We start from the raw sequence: 24,237 nt of genomic DNA on the forward strand, positions 1-24,237 counted from the left end.
CTAACAGTTTGGCTCGGGCGGGCCATGATTTACAGGAAATCTGTCAATATTGACGCTAATTTACTGGAAACTGGCAATATTGACGGGATGGGGAAATATTTACATTCGCGTATTTTTGACTTTTTTGATGGTGTTTAGCTTCAGAAATTATAGCGATGTTTCACTGTATAAAAGTGTAATTAACCAAATTGTGATGGAAGCAGCCTTGGACGCGAAATTAAATGTCAAGACTCGTTCTTTTGACATTTGATTATTATCAGGCAAATTTAGGACAGATATTTTTGCACCCACAGAAAGTGAGATCACAAATTTAGTCAAGAAATCAATACAAACCTGGCTTATTTAGGTTAGAATTTAATTATTTAATATACAGGGTGTTTAACAAATTTTTGTTCAATTAATTTATTGCTTCTTTGAAAAATTGTCCTTTCGTAATTTTTAAAGTGTATTCTGGAAAAATTCTTGAAAGTTTTGAAAAAATGGAAGTCTAAATCTACAAGAAAATGTTTTGACTAATTTTTAAAGTGTGTTTCAAAAATAGCCAAAAATTTCATACGAGAGGGTATGAAAAAATTGACATTTTTCAAAAATTGACTAATAATACCCGAAAAATTCTTCGAAGTATATTTCGACAAGCTGATTCAAAATACATAACTTGTCGATGGTCCCGGACTAAGATTTTCGAAAAATTCGACAAAATTCGGTTCGAAAATGATTTTATTTAAACTCCAAAATTGTAGTTTTTCTTTTTATCGATTCTGGAAAAAGTGTTGGAATTTTTGAGAAAATGAAACCGACAATAATATCTACAAACCGAAATCTACAAGAAAATGTCTTTGAGTAATTTCAAAGTGTGCTTGAAAAATGGTGAAAAATTCCTACGAGATGGTAAATTGAGATTTTTGAAAAATTACAAAAGAATCCTCAAAAAATTCTCCGAAATACATTTCGATTATCTGATTCGAAAAATATAACTTGTAGATGATGGCGGATCAAGATTTTCGAAAAATTCGGTAAAATCGGTATGAAAATGAATCTTTTTAAATATTTAGAAAATTGTGATTTTTCATTTCAACGATTCTGAAAAAATTTTTTGAAAGTTTTGAAGAAGTAAAGTCGAAATTGACAAGAAAATGTCTCAAGTAATTTTTAAAGTATATTCCAAAAATGGCCAAAAATTCTACATATACGGGAGGGTACGGAAAAATTGACATTTTTCAAAAAATTCTTCGAAATATATTTCGATAAGTTGATTCAAATGATATAAGTCTATCGTCCCGGATCAAGATTTTCGAAAAATTTGACAAAATTCGGTTCGAAAATGATTTAATATCTCCAAAATTGTCGTTTTTCATTTCATCGATTCTGGAAAAATTTTTGAAAGTTTTGAAGAAATGGAAGTCGAAATCTACAAGAAAGTGTCTTGAGCAATTTTTAAAGTGTGTTCCAAAAATACCAAATTTCACACAGGAGGTTATGAAAAAATTGACATTTCTCATAAATTGACCAATAATCCCCATGAAATTCTTCAAAGTATATATATTTCGACGAGCTGATTCAAAATATATAATTCGATGATCCCAGAGCAAGATTTTCGCAAAAATCAATAAAATTTCTTCGAAAATGATTTTTTTTTAATTTCTCCAAAATTGTGTTTTTTTATTTCATCAATTCTGGAAAATTTGTTGGTCTTTTTGAGGAAATGAACCCGAAAACAATTTCGATTTGAGTAAGTTTCAAAGTGTGCTTAAAAAACGATGAAAAATTCATACGGGATTGAGATTTTTCAAAAATTACAAAAGAATCCTCAAAAAATTCTCCGAAATACATTTCGATTATCTGATTCGAAAAATATAACTTGAAGGTTTTCGGAAAATTCGGTAAAATCGGTATGAAAATGTATCTTTTAAATATTTCAAAAATTGTCATTTTTCATTTCATTCATTCTGGAACAGTTCTTCAAAGTTTTGAAGAAATGAAGTCGAAATCGACAAGAAAATGCCTTAGGTAATTTTTAAAGTGTGTTCCAAAAATGGCCAAAAATTCTACATATACGGGAGGGTACGGAAAAATTGACATTTTTCAAAAATTTACTAATAATCCCCAAAAAATTCTTCGAAATACATTTCGATAAGTTGTTTCAAAATATATAACTTGTCTATCGTCCCGGATCAAGATTTTCGAAAAATTCGACAAAATTCGGTTCGAAAATTATTTTTTTTAAATATCTCCAGAATTGTCATTTTTCATTTCATCGATTCTGGAAAAATACATAGTTGGAATTTTTAAAGAAATGAAGGCGAAAATAATTTTAATAAGTCGAAATCTACACGAAAATGTTTTTGAGTAACTTTCAATTTTTAAAGTGTGTTCCAAAAGTGGTCAAAAATTTTATACGGGAGGGTATGGAAAAATGGCCATTTTTCAAAAATTGACTAATATCCCCCGAAAAATTCTTGGAAGTATATTTCCACGAACTGATTCAAAATACATGACTTGTCGGTGGTCTCGGATCAAGATTTTCAAAAAATTCGGTCCGAAAATGATTTTTTTTAAATATTTCCAAAATTGTCGTTTTTGATTCCATCGCTTCTGGAAAAATACATAGTTGGAATTTTTAAAGAAATGAAGGCGAAAATAATTTCAATAAGTCGAAATCTACACGAAAATGTCTTTGAGTAACTTTCAAAGTGTGCTTGAAAACTGGTGAAAAATTTTCCAAAAATTATTTAATAAATCCTTAAAAGATTCTCCGAAATACAATTCGACTATCTGATTCGAAAAATATAACTTGTTGATGGACCAAAATTTTCGAAAAATTCGACAAAATTCGGTTCGAAAATGATTTTTTTTTTTAAATACATGTCTCGAAAATTGTAGTTTTTCATTTCATCGATTCTGGACAAATAGTTGGAATTTTTAAAGAAATGAAGGCGAAAATATTTGCTTCAAGGCAAAATTTACAAAAAATTGTCCTTAGATAATTTTCGAAGTGTGCTGGAAACATTCTCAAAAAATTCTTACGGGAGGGTATGGAAAAATTGAGATTATTCAAAATTTGCCTACAAATCCTCAAAAAATTCTGCGAAATACATTTGGACTAGCTGATTCGAAGAATGATGGTCCCGGATCAAGATTTTCGAAAAATTCGCTAAATTCGATTTGAAAATAAACTTTTTTAAATATCTTCAAAATTGTTATTTTTCATTTTATCAATACTTGAAAAAATTCCTGGTATTTTTGAAGAAATGGAACCGAAAATAATTTCAACAAGTCGAAACTACATGAAAATGTCTTTGATTAACTTTCAAAGTGTGTTTGAAAAATTGTGAAAAATTTATAGCGGATGGTACGAAAAAATTGAGATTTTCCAAAAATTACAAAAAAATCCTCAAAAAATTCTGTAAAAAACATTTAGACTATCTGATTCGAAAAATATAACTTGTTGATGGTCGCGGATCAAGATTTTTGAAAAAATCCGCAAAATTCTTCGTGAAACATTTTTTTTTAAATATCTCCAAAATTGTCATTTTTCATTTCATCGATTCTGGAAAAATTGTTGAAATTTTTGAAAAGATAAAGACGAAATCTGCAAGAAAATGTCTTGGATAATTTTTAAAGTGTGTTCCAAAAATGGCCAAAAAATTCATACGGGAGGGTATGGAAAAATTGACTAATAAAAAAAAAATTCTTCTTCAAAGTACATTTGGACAAGCTTATTCAAAATACATAATTAATAAATCGATTCTAGAAAAATACATAGTTGGAATTTTTGAGGAAATGAAGCCCAAAATAATTTTTACAAACCGAAATCTACAAGAAAATGTCTGAGTAGTTTTCAAAGTGTGCTTGAAAAATGGTGAAAAATTCATACGGGATGGTATGGAAAAATTGAGATTTTTCAAAAATCACAAAAAAAGATCCTCAAAAAATTCTCCGAAGTATATTTCGACTATCTGATTCGAAAAATATAACTTGTTGATGTTCGTGAATCAAGATTTTCAAAAAATTCCGTAGAATTCGGTGTGAAAAGGATGTTTTTCTTAATATCTCGAAAAATTGGTATTTATCATTTCATCCATTTTGGAAATTTTTTGAAAGTTTTGAAGCAATGAAGTCGAAATCTACAAGAAAATGTCTTGGGAAATTTTTAAAGTGTGTTCCAAAAATGGCCAAAAACTCCGTACAGGAGAGTATGGAAAAATCGACATTTTTCAAAAATTGACTAATAATTCCCAAAAAAGTCTTTAACGAGCTAATTCAAAATACGTAATTTTTCGGTGGTCCCGGACCAAGATTTTCGAAAAATTCGACAAAATTCGGTTCGAAAATGCATTTTTTTAAATATCTCGAAAATTGTAGTCTTTCATTTCATCTATTCTGGAAAAATAGTGGGAATTTTTAAAGAAATGAAGGCGAAAATATTTTCTTCAAGTCAAAATTTACAAAAAATTGTCCTTCTGTAATTTTCAAAGCGTGCTCGAAGCATTTTCAAAAAATGCCTACGGGAGGGTATGGAAAAATAGAGATAATTCAAAATTTGCCTAAAAATCCTCAAAAAATTCTGCGAAATATATTTCCACCAGCTGATTAAAAAAAATGTAACTTATTGATGGTCCCGGATCAATATTTTCGAAAAATTCGCTAAATTCGATTTGAAAATATTTTTTTTTTAATATTTCGAAAATTGTTATTTTCCGTTTCACCAATACCTGGAAAAATTGTTGGAATTTTTGAAGAAATGAAGCCAAAACTAATTTCAACAAGTCGAAATCGATATGAAAAGGTTTTTGAGTAACTTTCAAAGTGTGTTTGAAAAATGGTGAAAAATTTATACGGAAAAATTGAGATTTTCCAAAAATTCTCAAAAAATTCTCCCAAATACATTTCGACTATCTAATTTGAAAAATATCACTTGTTGATGGTCGCGATTCAAGATTTTCGAAAAATTTGGTAAAATTCTTTGTGAAAAAAACTTTTTTTAATTTTCGAAAATTACCATTTTTCATTTCATCGATTTTGGAAAAATTCTTGAAAAGTTTTGAAGAAATTAAGTCCAAATCTACAAGAAAATGTCTTGGGTAATTTTTAAAGTGTGTTCCAAAAGTGGCGAAAATTTTCACACGGGAGGGTATGGAAAAACTGACATTTTTGAAAAATCGACTAATAATACCCGAAAAATTCTTCGAAGTATATTTCAACGAGCTAATTCAAAATACATAACTTATCGATGGTCTCGGATCAAGATTTTCGAAAATTTTGACAAAATTCGGTTCGAAAATGATTGTTTTTGCAATATTTCCAAAATTGTAGTTTCTCATTTCATCGATTCTGGAAAAATTGTTGCAACTTTTGAGGAAATGAAGCCCAAAATAATTTCTACAAATCACACAATATACAAAAAAATTTCTTTCACTAATTTTCAAAATGTGCTTGAAAAATGGGGAAAAATTCATACGGGATGGAATGGAAAAATTGAGATTTTTCAAAAATTACAAAAAAAAATCCTCAAAAAATTCTCCGAAATACATTTCGACTGTCTGATTCGAAAAATATAACTTGATGTTCCTGAATCAAGATTTTCGAAAAATTCCGTAAAATTCAGTGTGAAAAGGATTTTTTTTTTAATATCTCGAAAATTGCCATTTTTCATTTCATCAATTTTGGAAAATTCTTGAAAGCTTGAAGCAATGAAGTCGAAATCTGCAAGAAAATATCTTGGGATTCTTGGGTAATTTTTAAAGTGTGTTCCAAAAACTGCCAAAAATTTCATACAAGAGGGTATGGACAAATTGACATTTTTCATAAATTTACTATTAATTTCCAAAAAATTCCTTGACGAACTGATTCAAAATACGTAACTTGTCGATGGTTCCGGACCCAGATTTTCGAAAAATTCGACAAAATTCGGTTCGAAAATGATTTTTTTTTAAATCTCGAAAATTGTAGTTTTTCATTTCATCGATTCTGGAAAAATAGTTGGAATTTTTAAAGAAATGAAGGCGAAAATATTTTTTTCATGGCAAAATTTACAAAAAATTGTCTTTAGGTAATTTTCAAAGTGTGCTCGAAACATTCTCAAAAAAAGCTTACGGGAGGGTATGGAAAAATTGGAATTATTCAAAAATTGCCTAAAAATCCTGAAAAAATTTTGTGAAATATAGTTCCACTAGCTGATTCAAAAAATGTAACTTGTTGATGGTCCCGGTCCAAGATTTTCGAAAAATTCGCTAAATTCGATTTGAAAATATTTTTTTTTAAACATTTCGAAAATTGTTATTTTCCATTTCACCAATACCTGGAAAAATTGTTGGAAGTCAAAATCGATATGAAAATGTTTTTGAGTAACTTTCAAAGTGTGTTTGAAAAATGGTGAAAAATTTATAAGGAAAAATTGCGATTGTCCAAAAATTACAAAAAAATTCTCAAAAAATTCTTCGAAATACATTTCGACTATCTAATTTGAAAAATATCACTTGTTGATGGTCGTGATTCAAGATTTTCGAAAAATTTGGTAAAATTCTTTGTGAAAAGAACTTTTTTTAAATTTTCGAAAATTATCATTTTTCATTTCATCGATTTTGGAACAATTCTTGAAAGTTTTGAAGAAATTAAGTACAAATCTACAAGAAAATGTCTTGTGAAAAACTGACATTTTTGAAAAATCGACAAATACGATGGTCTCGGATTAAGAGTTTCGAAAAATTTGACAAAATTCGGTTCGAAAATGATTTTTTTGCAATATTTCCAAAATTGTAGTTTTTCATTTCATCGATTCTGGAAAAATTGTTGCAACTTTTGAGGAAATGAAGCTCAAAATAATTTTTATAAATCGAAATCTACAAGAAAATGTCTGAGTAATTTTCAAAATATGCTTGAAAAATGGTGAAAAAATGTATACGGGATGGTATGGAAAAATTAAAATTTTTCAAAATTTACAAAAAAATCCTCAAAAAATTCTCCGAAAAACAAAAAATATAACTTGATGTTCGTGAATCAAGATTTTCGAAAAATTCCGTAAAATTCAGTGTGAAAAGCATTTTTTTTTAACATCTCGAAAATTGTCATTTTTCCTTTCATCAGTTTGGGAAAATTCTTGAAAGTTTTGAAGCAACAAAATGTCTTGGATAATTTTTAAAGTGTGTTCAAAAAATGGCCAAAAATTTCATACGGGAGGATATGGAAAAGTTGACATTTTTCAAAAATTTACTAATAATCCCCAAAAAATTCTTTGACGAGCTTGTTCATTATTCCGGATCAACATTTTCGAAAAATTCAACAAAATTCGGTTCGCAAATGATTTTTTTGAAATATTTCCAAAATTGTAGTTTTTCATTTCATCGATTCTAGAAAAATTGTTGCAACTTTTGAGCAAATGAAGCCCAAAATAATTTCTACAAATCGAAATCTACAAGAAAATGTCTGAGTAATTTTCAAAATGTGCTTAAAAAATGGTGAAAAATGCATACGGGATGGTATATAAAAAATTCTCCGAAATACATTTCAACTATCTGATTCGAAAAATATAACTTGATGATCGTGAATCAAGATTTTCGAAAAATTCCGTAAAATTCGGTGTAATTTTTTTTTTTTTAATATATACATATTTCGAAAATTGTCATTTTTTTATTTTATCAATTCTGGAAAAATTGTTGGAATTTTTGAAAAAGAGCCGAAAATAATTTCAACAAGTCGAAATCTATATGAAAATGTGTGCTTGAAAAATGGTGAAAATATTTATACGGGAAGGTATGGGAAAATTGCGATTTTTCAAAAATTGCCTAATAATCCCCAAAAAATTCTTCGAAATGCATTCCGACAAGCTGATTCAAAATACAAAGATTTCGAAAAATTCAACAAAATTCGGTTTGAAAATTAATTTAATTTTTTTTAATATCTCGATAATTGTCATTTTTCATTTCATCGTTTCTGGAAAAGTTGTTGGGATTTTTGAGAAAATGCAGCTGAAAATAATTTCTATAAGTCGAAATCTATATGAAAATGTGTGCTTGAAAAATGGTGAAAATATTTATACGGGAAGGTATGGGAAAATTGAGGTTTTTCAAAAATTGCCTAATAATCCCTAAAAAATTCTTCGAAATGCATTTCGACAAGCTGATTCAAAATACAAAGATTTCGAAAAATTCAACAAAATTGGGTTTGCAAATTATTTAATTTTTTTTAATATCTCGAAAATTGTCATTTTTCATTTCATCGTTTCTGGAAAAGTTGTTGGAATTTTTGAGAAAATGCAGCTGAAAATAATTCTACAAGTCTACATGAAAATAGTTTTCAAAGTGTGTTTGAAAAATGGTACAAAAAAATCATAGGGGAGGGTAGGAAAAACAGACTTTAAAAATTACCAAAAAATACTAACTTGAAAAACATAACTTATTAATAATAATCCCAGACTAGATTTTCGAAAAATTGAGAAAAATTCAGTTTGAACATTAATTTTTTTAAATATGTATTTCAAAAATTGCAACTTTTCATTTTAATTGATTTTGGAAAACAAGTTCTACAAGTCTAAATTAACAAGTAAACGCCGGCCGTTGGGTAATTTTTCAGTGGTGCTGGAAAAACGGTTAAAATATTCATAGTGGTAGCTAAAAATCCAAATTTTTGAAAAGTTTTCCAAAAATCCTACAAAAATTCTGGAAAAAACATTTCGAAGAATTAATCTGAAAAACAAATTATTATAATTATAAATTTTTCGAAAAATTTGGTTTGAAATGATTTTTTTAATATTTCCGAATTTCATTGAAGAATTGAAAAAATCATCACAATTGAGATAGGGTGGGTGGGCGGGGCTACATTTTGCCTTTTTTTCTTAATATGTGTAGACTTTCGACAACAAGAAAGTTAAAACATGTCTAAAAGGATAAATTCTTGTAGTAACCCCTTTAAATAGGGCAAACTTCGTAACGGAGTTAATAAATGACGCAACGTCAACGGGAACAGCAACAGCAACGGGAACTTCAACGTCAACAGCAAGTTTATAAATCCCACTTTACTCTCTCCGTAACTAAGCTAATTGCTGCAATGTCTGGACTGAAGGATGTTGTTAAGGTTTCCGGTGCATCTTTTCTTTCGTTCCAAACACCGTATAATTATGAACATTCCTGGCGCTTCGGGGCTTTGAAGTCCGCATTTTTTAATCTCGAAATCGGTATATTCCGCAGCGGGAACATCTGGAATGAGGTAGTAAATCGCCTGGTTTTTATTAGAGTAATGCAAACAGGCGATATTTCCATATCTTCGGGGCGACTTAGCCCGCACTGAAACACTGCAGTCGATGTTGCGGGAGATCCGATCTGTTTTTCGTTTCATCAAGCGCCAGAGTTCAGCGCTACGTGGGAGGATTTAAGGCCGCTTTTAAGAGACATTTTCTCCCAACTTGTGTTTTCGCTAGTAAATGTTATTTAAATTTTACAAAACAACATTCTCCTCTACTTCTGGTTTATGAATCCATCTTGAGTTTTTATCGTTTGGCCACGTGCGCGTTTCGCGGACTCCAAATAGCGCCCCCCGTGTATCAATAGCATGGTAATAGTCGCGTAAAATGTCGAAAATAAACACGGGGCAGACGACGGAGCAGCGTTCTGTAAAATCTGTGGTGTTCTTTGAAGCGTCAAGTCATGCTGTTTGCATTAGCCGAGGTTGTTGTAGGTTGGTGCTTTTGACATATGGTTACCATAATACAGCGGTCGCTCCTCTTTCCTGCCCGTCTTTCGTCGTACACGAAAAAAGGAGATAACGAGCGTTCGAATCAAACCACAATGTCTTTTGACACGTCATTATCCACTTGGCCCAATTTGCAACATTGCATAAATTCGCTCGGGACGTTTATTATTCTACGCGTGTAAGGCCGAGATGGGTTTAGTTGTCTGTAAAGTGGCAAGGGCAGACGGAGTTGTTTGGTGTTTGGTACAATTTGAAGTTAAATGCAGCTTTTATAGCAATGCGATTGTAAAATTTCTGGTTACGCCACGGAGAAATAACGCAACTAAAACAATTGCGATTAGAGTGTTAAATGGAAAAGAAATCCCACAATTTCGTTATATAACTCGGAAAAGAATATAAACTGGCTAATTTTTTTTCGTCTAAGTGAACAAAATCCAATTTACTCAAAGCTGTTTTTGCCGCGTCAGCGCCTTGGTGTTAGAACATTTTAACACAAAATGCTGAAGAAATTATTGTTCAACCGAACGTGACTGTTTTTCCATACGATTTATCAGGAAGAGCTGCAGAGTTACAGCTTTCGGTTTTATTATTGTTTCTGAACGTCACATAGTAAGCGGGAGCTCCACACCGACCTTGAACTGATCAAAGCTGAATTTGTTTTTCGATATTTTTTATATCTTTGAACAATCTTGATTCGAGACCATCAACAAATTATGCTTTTCGAATCAGCTCATCGAAATGTATTTCGCAGATTTTTTTGAGAGTTTTGAAAAATTTCAATTTTTGTATAGCTTCCCGTATTAATTTTTTGACTCTTTTTCGACCATACTTTGAAAATTATTAGAGATTTTCTTGTACATTTTGACTTGTAGAAATTATTTCCAGCTTCATTTCTTCAAAAATTCTCACAATTTTTCGAAAATCAATCGGTAAAAGTTATGTTTTTCAAGTTAGTATTTTTTGGTAATTTAAAAAAAAAGTCTATTTTTCCATACCCTCCCCTATGGTTTTTTTTGCACCATTTTTCAAACACACTTTGAAAACTATTTTCATGTAGACTTGTAGAATTATTTTCAGCTGCATTTTCTCAAAAATTCCAACAACTTTTCCAGAAACTATGAAATGAAAAATGACAATTATCGAGATATTAAAAAAAATTAAATTAATTTTCAAACCGAATTTTGTTGAATTTTTCGAAATCTTTGCATTTTGAATCAGTTTGTCGAAATGCATTTCGAGAGAATTTTATGTGGATTATTAGGCGATTTTTGAAAAATCTCAATTTTTCCATACTTTCCCGTATAAATCACCAGTTTTCAAGCACAAGACATTTTCATGTAGATTTCGACTTGTTGAAATTATTTTCGGCTCTTTTTAAAAAATTCCAACAATTTTTCCAGAATTGATAAAATAAAAAATGACAATTTTCGAAATATATGTATTTAAAAAAAAAATCACACCGAATTTTACGGAAATTTTCGAAAATCTTGAACCACGACGATCAACAACTTATATTTTTCGATTCAGATAGTCGAAACGTATTTCGGAAAATTTTTTGAGGATTTTTTTGTATTTTTTAAAAAGTTTCAATTTTTCCATACCATTCCGTATACATTTTTTCACCATTTTTCAAGCATATTTTGGAAATTTTTCTCAGACATTTTCTTGTAGATTTCGAGTTTCTAAGAATTGAGAAAATCATCACAATTGAGATGGGGTGGGTGGGCGGGGTTTTTATTGTGCCCTTTTTTCTTAATGTACATAGTATTCTTTGAACGACACGATACTCAAAAACATGTTTTTAATTTCCTGTAACAAAATAAGTATTTTGCAATTAAGCTTCACGGTGAATACAAAAAAATTGAAAAATTAAAATACCGAAAAATTGAAAAAGTAGGGATTCGAAACATGAAAAAATCCATAAACTGAAAAACTGAAAAATCTAAAAGTTAAAAATCGAAAAAGTAAAAAACCGAGAAATCCCAAAATCGAAAAATTGAAGAATCGAAATTCTGAAAAATCCCAAAACCGAAATATCAAAAAAATTAAAAATGGGAAAAAAATTGAACAATGGAAATATTAAAAAAAGCCAAAATTGAAACATGGAAACAATGAGAAATCGAAAAATTGAAAATTCGAGAAATCTAAAAGTCGAAAAATCGAAAAATCGAAGTCGAAAATCCAAGACCCAGAAGTCGAGAAACTGAAACTAAATTGAAACATCAACAAACTGAAAAATCTAAAAAATCGAGAGATGGAAACATTGAATCGTCAAAAAAATTGAAGAATCGCGATTTTGAACAATCCCAAAGCTGAAATACCGAAAAATTGAAAAATGGAAGAAAAATTGAAAAATCGAGATTTTGAAAAATCCCAAAAGCTGAACAAATACCGAAAAACTGAAAAATGGAAGAAAAATTGAAAAATAGCAAAACTGAAATATCTAAAAAATTGAAAAATCGAGAAATCGAAAAGTCGAAAAATCGAAAATTTAAAAAAATTGAAAAGTCGAGTAATCGAGAAATGAAAATCGATTATTCGGGAAAGTGAGAAATCGAAAAATAGAAGAATGAAAAATTGGGAAATCGTAAAATTGAAATATCAGAAAATTTAAAAATGCAAAAATGAGAAAAAAATGATAAATCGAAAATTTGAAGAGTCGAAAAATTGAAAAATCCTAAAATTGTAATATCGAAAAATTGAAAATCGATGGCAGATTTAGGAGAGGAAAATTTGCCATTTTTAAGTTGTTTTAAGTTTCTAGGAATTAAAAAAATCATCACAATTGAGATGGGGTGGGTGGGCGGGGTTTATATTTTATCGTATATTCTTAATACATATACATAGTATTCTATCTACAACACGATACCCAAAAAACTTAAAAAATTCGAAAAATTGAGAAATGGAAACTTCAATAAATTGAAAAATTGAAGATCGAAAAAGTAAAAAAATAGAGAGATCGAAACATCGAAACGTCAAAAAAAAATCGAGATTTTGAAAAATCCCAAAGCTGAAATACCGAAAAATTGAAAACTGAAAGAAAAATTGATCTTTGGGACTTTTTGGATTTTTAGATAATTTTTAATCGTTTCTTTTTTTTCATTGTCTTATTTTTTGGATTTTTTTTGACTTATGAATATTTTACAGGATTTCTTGAGTTTTTTGGATGTTTTAAATTGTTTGGATTTTCAAAATTCTTTGATTTTTAGTTTTTTATATTTTCGATTTTTTTGGTTTTTCTTGGATTCTTTGGATTTTTTGGATTCTTGGGATTTTTTGGATATTTGAATCTTTGGGATCTTTCGGATCTTTCGGATCTTTCGGATCTTTCGGATCTTTCCGATCTCTTGGATCTTTCAGGTCTATTGGATCTTTGGATCTTTTAGATCTCTTGAATTTTTTTAATTTTCTAGATCTTTCGGATTTTTTGGGGTTTTCGGATTTTTTTGTTTTATTTATTGTCTAGTTTTTTATATTTTTGGGATTTGTGGGGTATTTTCTATTTTTTGGTTTGTTGAAATTATTGGATTTATTTGAGTTTCTTGGTTTTCTTGGATTTTTTATTCCTTTGTTTTTTTATTTTCTGATTTTTTGGATATTTGCATTTTTGGGATAAGGTATTTTAAATTTTTTGGATTTTTGGATTTATGTATTAGATTTTTGAGTTTTTTGACTTTCTTGGATTTTATATTGTTTGGATTTCTTAGATTTTCTGTTTTTTTTATATTTTCGATTTTTTGGGTTTTTTGGATTTCTTGGATACCATGGATTCTTTGGATTCTTCTGATTCCTCAGATTCTTTGGACACTTGGAATTTTTAGACCTTTGGAATTTTTGGATCTTTGGATTTCTTGGACCTTTTGGAATTTTCATATCTTTCAGATCTTTTGGATCTTTTGAATTTTTTGGATATTCTGGATCTTTCGGATTTTTGGTATAATTTTTATTTTTTGTTATATTTATTTTCTGATTTTTTTCGTTTTTCTGGAAATTGTGGAATAGTTATTTTCGATTTTTTGCATTGTTGGCATTATTGGTTTTCTTGAGTTTTAGAATTTTTTTAGTGTCTTAGTTTCCTTGGACTTTTAATTTCTTGGATTTTTAAAATTCTTGAATTTTTCGATTATTTTTAAATTCTTGATTTTTTTTTGTATTTGTTGGGTTCTTTGAATTTTTTGGATCTTTTGGATTTTTTTGATAATTTTTTATTGTTATATATTTATTTTCATTTTCTGTTTTTTTGGATTTTTGGGATACTTTCAATTTTGTGCATTTTTGGAATTATTGGATTTCTTAAGTTTATTTATTTTCCTGGGTTTGTTGGATTTTTTTGGATTTTTAGGATTTTTGGATTATCGAGAGATCGAAACATCGAAACGTCAAAAAAATTGAAGAATCGAGATTTTGAACAATCCCAAAGCTGAAATACCGAAAAATTGAACAATGGAAGAAAAATTGATTTTTAGGACTTTTTGGATCTTTTAGATAATTTTTAATCGTTTATTTTTTTTTCATTTTCTTATATTTTGGATTTTTTTTGACTTTATGAATATTTTGCAGGATTTCTTGAGTTTTTTGGATGTTTTAGATTGTTTGGATTTTCAAAATTCTTTGATTTTTGATTTTTTATTTTCTATATTTTCGATTTTTTTGGTTTTTCTTGGTTTCTTTGGATTTTTTGGATATTTGAATCTTTCGGATCTTTTGGATATTTCGGGTCTATTGGATCTTTGGATCTTTTGGATCTCTTGAATTTTTTCGATTTTCTAGATCTTTCGGATTTTTTGGGGTTTTCGGATTTTTTTTTGTTTTATTTATTGTCTGATTTTTTATATTTTTTGGATTTGTGGGGTATTTTCTATTTTTTGATTTGTTGAAATTAGTGGATTTATTTCAGTTTCTTGGTTTTCTTGGATTTTTTAATTTCTTTGATTTTTTAAATTCTTCGATTTTTCGGTCTTGAATTTTTTGTATTTCTTTTTGCATTTTTTTTGATAATTTTTATTCCTTTGTTTTTTCCATTTTCTGAATTTTTGGATTTATTAGATTTTTTGAGTTTTTTGACTTTCTTGGATTTTATATTGTTTGGATTTTTTAGATTCTCTGTTTTTTTATATTTCCGATTTTGTGAATTTTTTGGATTTCTCGGATACTATGGATTCTTTGGATTCTTCTGATTCCTCAGATTCTTTGAACACTTGGAAATTTTTGGACCTTTGGAATTTTTGGATCTTTGGATTTCTTGGATCTTTGGGAATTTTCGTATCTTTCAGATCTTTCGGATTTTTTGTATAATTTTTATTTTTTGTTACATTTATTTTCTGATTTTTTTCGTTTTTCTGGAAATTGTGGAATAGTTATTTTCGATTTTTTGCACTGTTGGCATTATTGGTTTTCTTGAGTTTCAAAATTTTTGAGTGTCTTAGTTTCCTTGGATTTTTAATTTCTTGGATTTTTAAATTCTTCAATTTTTCGATTATTTTTAAATTCTTGATTTTTCTTTGGTATTTGTTGGGTTCTTTGATTTCTTAAGTTTATTTATTTTCCTGGCTTTGTTGGATTTTTTAGATTTTTTTTAATTTCTTGGATTCACTGGATTTTTTGGATTTTTTTGGATTTTTAGGATTTTTCGGATTATAGCCAATTACAAACCGATAAGACAACTGAACATCTTTTCTGAATTTTTTTTCAGTAATTTTCTAAATAAATGTACCTGAAAAATTTTGTTTGTTGCGGTTTACTTCTAGGGGGCAAAATTAACCATTTTAAACGCGTTTTAAGTTCCTCAGAATCAAAAAATTGATCACAATTGAGATGGGGGTGGGTGGGCAGGGTCTATATTTTGTCTTATTTTCTTAATGTACATAGTATTCTTTCTACAACACGACACCCAAAAACATGTTTCTAATTTCTTGTAAAAAAATTAGTATTTTGCAGTTAAGCTCCGCCTCAAAAAAGTCATCACAATTGAGACAGGGTGGGTGGGCGGGCTTACTATATTTTGCCTCTTTGTTTTAAAATGTGTAGACTTCTTTTCACAACATGAAACTTAAAACATGTTTAAAATGGGAAATTTGTACAAGAAAATGCCGATTTTGCAATTAGGCCCCGCCCCATAATTGCAAGATCCATATTTCCTTGCAAAAATGTACCATTTTAACCATGTTTAAATTTCTCGTTGTGAAGAGGTATATTAAAAGAAACAAAAGGAAAATATAAGCCCCGCCCACCCGCCCTATCTCAATTCTGATGATTTTTTTTTATTCGTTATAAGCCGAGGGGCGGAGCTTAACTGTAAAATCCTTACTTTTTTACGAAAAATTACAAGGTGAAATATGACATGTAAGCCCTTGTAGTTATAATACCTAATCTGTTTTGAAGATGAATAGCAATAATTCTAATTGATTTAAAATACAGTGTAGAAAATGATGGCAGTTATTTAAAATATGAGGGTTGAAATACCGAAAAATTGTAAAATGGAAGAAAAATTGATTTTTGGCACTTTTTGGATTCATTTTCTTCTTTTTTGAATTTGTTTTGACTTTATGAATATTTTACAGGTTTTCTTGAGTTTTTTAGATGTTTTAGATTGTTCGGATTTTCAAAATTCTTTGATTTTTGATTTTTTATATTTTCGATTTTTTTGGTTTTTCTTGGATTCTTTGGATTTTTTAGATTCTTGGGATTTTTGGATATTTGAATCTTTGGGATCTTTTGGATATTTCGGGTCTATTGGATCTTTGGATCTTTTGGAGCTCTTGAATTTTTTCGATTTTCTAGATCTTTCGGATTTTTTGGGGTTTCCGAATTTTTTTGTTTTATTTATTGTCTGATTTTTTATATTTTTTGGATTTGTGGGGTATTTTCTATTTTTTGGTTTGTTGAAATTAGTGGATTTATTTGAGTTGCTTGGTTTTCTTGGATTTTTTAAATTCTTCGATTTTTCGTTTTTTTTAAGTCTTGAATTTTTTGTATTTCTTTTTGGATTTTTTTGATAATTTTTATTCCTTTGTTTTTTCATTTTCTGTTTTTTTGGATATTTGCATTTTTGGGATATTTTCAAATGTTTGGATTTTTGGATTTATTAGATTTTTTGAGTTTTTTGACTTTCTTGGATTTTATATTGTTTGGATTTTTTACATTTTCTGTTTTTTTTTTTATATTTTCGATTTTTTTGGGTTTCTGGATTTCTTGGATACTATGCATTCTTTGGATTCTTCTGATTCCTCAGATTCTTTGGACCTTTGGATTTCTGGAAATTGTGGAATACTTATTTTCGATTTTTTGCATTGTTGGCATTATTGGTTTTCTTGAATTTTAAAATTTTTTGAGTGTCTTGGTTTCCTTGGATTTTTAATGTTTTGGATTTTTAAAATTCTTCAATTTTTCGATTATTTTTAAATTCTTGTTTTTTTTTGTATTTGTTGGGTTCTTTGAATTCTTTGGATCTTTCAATCTTTCGGATCTTTTCGATCTTTTGGATTTTTTCGATTTTTTTGATAATTTTTATTTTTATATATTTATTTTCATTTTCTGATTTTTTGGATATTTGGGATATTTTCAATTTGTGCATTTTTGGAATTATTGGATTTCTTAAGTTTATTTATTTTCCTGGGTTTGTTGGATTTTTGTAGATTTTTTTTAATTTCTTGGATTCACTGGATTTTTTGGATATAGCCAATTACAAACCGAACATCTTTCCTGAATTATTTTTCAGTAATTTTCTAAATAAATGTATGTACCTGAAAATTTTTGTTTGTTGCGGTTTACTTTAGCCAGTTTAATTTAGAAGGGTCTTAAGTTTTAAAGCTGAAGAAATACCGAAAAACCAAAACTGAAATATCGAAAAAATTGAAAAATCGAAAAATCGAAAATTTAAAAAATTGAAAAGTCGAGTAATCGAGAAATGAAAATCGATTATTCGGGAAACTAAGAAATCGAAAAATAGAAGAATCAAAAATTGAGAAATCGTAAAATTGAAATTGAATTGAATTTAAACGTGTTTTAAGTTTCTAAGAAATAAAAATCATCACAATTGAGATGGGGTGGGTGGGCGGGGTCTACATTTTGTCTTATTTTCTTAATGTACATAGTATTCTTTCTACAACACGACACCCAAAAACATGTTTCTAATTTCTTGGAAAGAAATCAAGTATTTTGCAGTTAAGCTCCGCCTCCTTGGTTCACGGCGAATAAAAAAAATCATCACAATTGAGACAGGGTGGGTGGGCGGGCTTACTACATTTTGCCTCCTTGTTTTAATATGTGTAGACTTCTTTTCACTACATGAAACTTAAAACATGTTTAAAATGGAAAATTTGTATAAGAAAATGCCGATTTTGCAATTAGGCCCCGCCCCATAATCGCAAGATCCATATTTCCTTGCAAAAATGTACCATTTTAAACATGTTTTAAGTTTCTCGTTGTGAAGAGGTATATTAAGAGAAAGAAAAGGAAAATATAAGCCCCGCCCACCCGCCCTATCTCAATTCTGATGATTTTTTTTATTCATTATAAGCCGAGGGGCGGAGCTTAACTGTAAAATCCTTACTTTTTTACGAAAAATTACCAGATGAAATATGAAATGTTAGCGCTTACCTAATCTGTTTTTGAGACGAATAGCAACGTCAACGGATGACGTAAACAACGGCAATGTTAACGGCAACGTCAGCGGCAAGTTTATAAATCGACCTTTATTCATCCCATCAGGACCAAGAACTAATCAACCTCGCTTTCGATAATTTAACGAGTCTGCGGCGAAGTCATAAAGATAAATCATCGACAATGATGTCACGATGATTAATAACGTTTAGGGCCGAAAAAGTTTTACTTGGGTAATTAATGGAAGTCGGCAATTAGGCAATTAATCGCGGAAAAACGGCGCGCATTCCCACGGTTCGTGAAGTTGGAAAGGGCTCTCGGGCCGTGTGCTCGAGCCCAATCGATAACCATGCCATAAATTTTGGAGCGAAATTTGAACAGGGTGTAACAAGCTAAGACATAGCGGTATCATAAAGCTTAATTAAAGCTCTGCGGGTCAGTCGCGATAACATAATTTCGTCGTCGAAGAGCGATTTTTCGGCAATTAATTACGCACCTTGTGCGCGGAAAGTCCGGAAAGCTCCGGCTCTTCGCATGCTGATGTAACTCAATAAGGAAAGTGCCCGAGCCCGAGGTCCTCCACGTCTTATTGCCACCGGGGAATCAATGCAGATTTTATTACAGATAGTCCCACAACAAAGACGCGAAATTGAATTCGAACACGCCGCTGAATATAATGAATGCTAATTAAACCAAAAACGGCAAACCTGATAAAAAAATCCAGATGAAGGACAGTTTAGGCTCGACGTCGTCGCCGTGAATATTAAGGAACCGCGATAATCTATGTAAATCCGGAGGATGAAAAGGCGATTTATCAAGATGTCGAGTGTTTCAGAGATGCCGGACCCGCCGCAAATGGAATTTGCAGAAATCGCCGGGAATATTAACCGCAACACCAGACGTCTTTGTTCTCGCTATATTATGCAAAATTTTTAATAAAGAAAGCGCCGATAAAAACGGAGTTATCTGAGTCACGAACAGGATTTCGAGCATGTGATACATAATTTATGGGTTCGACTTACGGAGGCGACGCCAAAATGTTTAGCACAAGGTGATAACAAGAACTGGCTAGAGCGAGACGTGTCACTGGGTTTTGCGTTTTATGAAAGTTCACTTTTTTGGGGTAAGCGCTTTCTCTTTCGGTGAATAACCGGAGGAATAAGAGGACAAAAACGGGAAAAGAAGAAGCGCACTGAGTTGTGAAGATCGTGAGAGGCGACTAAAAAGTGAACGTCGACGAGGACGTGACTACCTGATAAGAAGATATTGCCTAGTAAATGGGTGTTTAACATCAAGGCGTCTAAGAAAAGGAAGATTTAGATATAAATCAAGGTTAGGAGCAGGAACTAAGACTGCTAATAAATCGAATAAATAAAGGATTTTTTTCTAACAACAGATTTCAGCTAAACACCAGTTCAAAAATAGATAGTAATATAATTAAATAGTGAGTCGTCCTCGAACTCACCCAATGTCGACTTCTGGGTAATTTTTATTCACCAAGTTAAACTTAAAATGATTCAAAGTGCTTGGTTAACAGCAGGGAAGTTTGTCATTTTGAGGTTGGTTCGGCACTAAAGACTCTTAGAACCTCTGTTCTTTCTTTATTAATACTCCACATAGTTTGAAGGTCTTTTACTTTAAGTGGATCGATGGAATTTGGCTCTTGTACGGGCTCTAAGTTTCACTTAGTTTGTTAAGGGAAGTGTGTTTCGAATTGTAAATTGTCCCCAGTGTTCCAGCTCTCCCTTACTTTTAAAAATAGCCGGGGATTGAATACGATATATCCTTAAAAGGGGTTGAAATAAACCGGGAACGAGGTTTTTTAATAAAAGATAATTAATTTGTGGCTTAAAATCACCCCTGCAACGAGTTTCAATAAGATTAATTCGTGATAAGTAGCATTACATACGGGTTCAGGTATTTCAGCAGTGTCTACAGGTTTCCGTTAAAATCTGTTCTACTCTATTTATCTTTTCATAAAATACTGCAACACAGATTTTATGAATAACCTGTGTAATGTCTTAAAAATAAAACGCTCTGTATATTATCAAGGTTGTCGAGATTTTTGTTTATACAGGGTGTCTCAATTTAGTTTGTAGTCGACTAAATTTTCATTTTTAGTGTTTCAACACACAACTTAGTTCTTTCAAATGGAACACTCTATATATTTTTCCACGGTTTGTTTTTGAAATTCCAATGCGACGTTGCCACGTTATTCTATTTTTTTTTTATTGTGACACAATATTTGTGGAGAGATAAATAAAGGTGCAGTAATAAAGTACAGTGTGTTCTATTTGGAAAAACTGAAATATCGATTTTTGAAAGTTGCAACGTTTCCAATTGTTTTTTAAACACTCTGTACATTGTGAAATTTTATTAATGGATATACAATAAAGCGCATTCTTGTGTTGATTCGCCCATAAAATATTGCAACACAGATCCTAAAATTAACATTATTGCGATTTTTTGTGAATCGTTGAATTGCTAAAAAAAATTAAGAAAATTGAAACAACGTGGCAACGTCGCATCGAAATTTCTGAAATAAATTATGGTTATAAAATCTAGTTAACGAGAATATGTAAAAATTTAAGAATCGAAATACTGAAACATTCCAAAACTGAAATATCAAAAAATTGAAAAATGGGAAAAAAATTGAAACATCCAAAGATTCGAGAAATCGAGAAGTCGAAAAATTGGAAAATCAAAAACCTGGAAATCGAAAAACTGACGAATTGAAAAACTGAAAAATCGAAACTTTGAAAAATCGAGAAATCGAAAAATGGGTAAATCGAAAAATTAATTAATCGAAAAATTTAGAAGTCGAAAAATTGAAAATTTAGAAACGTTAAAAGTAGAAAAATGGAAAAATCGTAAAACTGAGACATCGGAAAATTGAGAAATCGAAAATTTGAAGGAGCAAAAAATTGAAAAATCGGGAAATTGGGAAATCAAGGGATCGAAAAGAAAGTCGAAAAATTGAAAAACTGAAAAATCTAAAATTCGAGAATTCGAAAAATTTTTGACTTTAAAAAATTGAAAAATGAAAATATTCAAAAATTGAAAAATTAAAATATCCAAAATTTGAAAAATCGTGAAATCGACAGATGAAAAAAATGGGAGATTTGAAAAATCTAAAATTTAAAAGTCGAAAAATGGAAAAACTAAAAAATCGGGAAATCGAAAAATTGAAAAACTTAAGAATCGAAATATTGAAACATCCCAAAACTGACATATCGAAAAATTGAAAAATAGAAGAATCAAAAAATTGAAGAATGGAAAAAAATTGAAAAGACCCGAAATTGAAACATCTAGAGATTGAAAAATTGAGAAATGGAAAACTCGAAAAATTGAAAAATCGGGCAAATGAAAAATCAAGGGATCGAAAAGAAAATCAAAAATTTTTGATTTAAAAAAATTGAAAAATTAAAATATCCAAAAATTGAAAAATTGAGAAATCAAAAAACGCAAACATTTTTGATTTTAAAAAATTGAAAAACTCAAATATCGAAAAATTGAAAAACTGAAGAATAAAAAAATAGAAGAATAGAGAAATAAAAGGAAAATTGGAAAGTCCCAAAATTGAAACATCGAAAAATTGGGAAATCGAAAAATTGAAAAATTGGGAAATCGAAAAGTCGAAAAATTGAAAATTTTGAAAAGGTAAAAATTGAAAAATGGAAAAATCGTAAAACTGACACATCGGAAAATTGAGAAATCGAAAATTTGAAGAATCAAAAAATTGAAAAATCGGGAAATTGAAAAATCAATGGATCGAAAAAAAAGTCGAAAAATTGAGAAACTGAAAAATCGAAAACTCGAGAATTCGAAACATTTTTGATTTTAACAAATTGAAAAATTAAAATATCTAAAAATTGAAAAAAATCGAAAAATCTAAGAATCGAACTATTGAAACATCCCAAAACTGAAATATCCAAAAATTGAAAAATTGAGAAATCGAAAAATTAAAAAATCAAAAACCTGAAATTCGAAAAATTAAAGAATTGAAAAACTGAAAAATCGAAACATTGAGAAGTTGAGAAATCGAAAAATTGAAAATTTAGAAACGTCAGAAAATTGACAATCGAAAAATGAAAAAATCGAGAAATCGACAATTTGAAGAATAAAAAAATTGAAAAATCGGGGGTTGAAAAGAAATTCGAAAAATTGAAGAACTGAAAAATTGAAAACTAAAGAATTCGAAAAATTTTTTATTTTAAAAAATTGAAAAATCAAAATATCCAAAAATTGAAAAATCACGAAATTAAAAAAATCGAAAATTTGAAAAATCTAAAATTTAAAAGTCGAAAAATCGAAAAAGTGAAAAATCGAGAAATCGAAAAATTGAGAAATCTAAGAATCAAAATATTGAAACATTCCAAAACTGAAATATCGAAAAATTGAAAAATGGAAGTGAATAAAAAAATTGAAATACATATTGAAGAAAATTTGGGAAGTCCCAAAATTGAAACATCGAAAAGCCGAAAAATTAAAAAATCAAAATCCCGAAAATCGAAAAATTGTAGAATTGAAAAACTAAAAAATCGAAAAATATGGAAATCAAAAAGTTAATTAATCGAGAAATTGAGAAGTCGAAAAATTGAAAATTTTAGAACGTCAAAAATTGATAAATGGAAAAATTGAAAAATCGTAAAAGTAAAACATCGGAAAATTGAAAAATCGAAAATTTAAAGAGTCAAAAAATTAAAAAATCGGGAAATTGAAACATCAAGGGATCGAAAAGAAAGTCGAAAAATTGAGGAACTGAAATATCGAAAACTTTTTGATTTTAAAATATTGAAAAATTAAAATATCAAAAAATTGAAAAATTGAGAAACCAACAGATGAAAAGTATCGAAAATTTGAAAAATCTAAAATTTAAAACTCGAAAAATCGAAAAAGTAAAAAATCAAAAACCTGAAAATCGGAAAATTGAAGAATTGGAAAAATGAAAAATCGTTTAAAAATCGAGAAATCGGAATATGGGGATATAAAAAAATTAATTAATCAAAAAATTGAAAATTTAGAAACGTTAAAAATTGAAAAATGGAAAAATCGAAAAATTGAAAAATCGTAAAACGGAAAGATCGGAAAATTGAGAAGTCGAAAATTTAAAGAATCAAAAAAATTGAAAAACCGGAAAATTGAAAAATCAAGGGATCGAAAAGAAAGTTGAAAAATTGAGGAACCGAAAAATCGAAAACTCGAGAATTCTAAATATCTTTAATTTAAAAAAAAATGAAAAATTGAAAAATCGACAGATGAAAAAAATGGAAAATTTGAAAAACTAAACTTTAAAAATCGAAAAATGGAAAAAGTAAAAAATCAAGAAATCGAAAAATTGAAAAATTTAAGAATCAAAATATTGAAACATCCCAAAATTGAAATATCGAAAAATTAAAAAATTAAAGAAAAACTGAGAAGTTCCAAAATTGAAATATGGAAAAATTGAGAAATCGAAAAGTCGAAAAATTAAAAAATCAAAAACATGAAAATCCAAGAAATGAAGACTTGAAAAACTGACAAATCGAAACAGTGAAACATCGAGAAATCGAAAAATGGTTAAATAAAAAAATTAAGAAACGTCAAAAACAGAAAAATGGAAACATTGAAAAATCGTAAAACTGAAACATCGGAAAATTGAAAAATCAAGGGAACGAAAAGAAAGTGGAAAAATTGAAGAACTGAAAAATCGAAATCTCAAAAAGAATTGAAAAATTAAAATATTCAAAATTTGAGAAATTGAAAAATCGACAGATGAAAAATCTGAGATTTAAAAAGTCGAAAAATGGAAAAACTAAAAATGGCGAAATCGAAAAATTTAAGAATCGAAATATTGAAACATCCCAAAATTGAAATAACGAAAAATTGAAAAATGGAAGAAAAATTGAAGTCTCAAAATTGAAACATGGAAAAATTGAAAAGCAAAACTGAAACATGGGAAAATTGATAAAT

General features: G+C 29.2%; 1 protein-coding gene across 2 annotated transcripts in view; it reads right to left on the reverse strand.

Annotated features, from left to right (window-relative positions):
• The window catches only part of LOC135123711 (tumor necrosis factor receptor superfamily member wengen), a 96,412-nt gene that overhangs the window by 63,799 nt on the left and 8,376 nt on the right, over window positions 1-24,237 (reverse strand). Inside the window, exon 1 of one of the 2 annotated variants that reach the window (XM_064048577.1) lies at window positions 19,308-19,394. The exons of the other annotated variant lie outside the window; for it this stretch is intronic. The gene's annotated coding sequence lies outside the window, so the exon portion shown is untranslated. Of the gene's footprint in view, window positions 1-19,307; window positions 19,395-24,237 lie in introns of those variants that run through there. 2 annotated transcript variants of the gene reach the window in all.

The sequence above is a fragment of the Zophobas morio genome, unplaced genomic scaffold, assembly GCF_036711695.1.
Source record: "Zophobas morio isolate AGI-343-1 ecotype UQ-CSIRO unplaced genomic scaffold, CSIRO_AGI_Zmor_V1 ptg000002l, whole genome shotgun sequence".
In the NCBI taxonomy this organism is placed as follows: Eukaryota; Metazoa; Arthropoda; class Insecta; order Coleoptera; family Tenebrionidae; genus Zophobas; species Zophobas morio.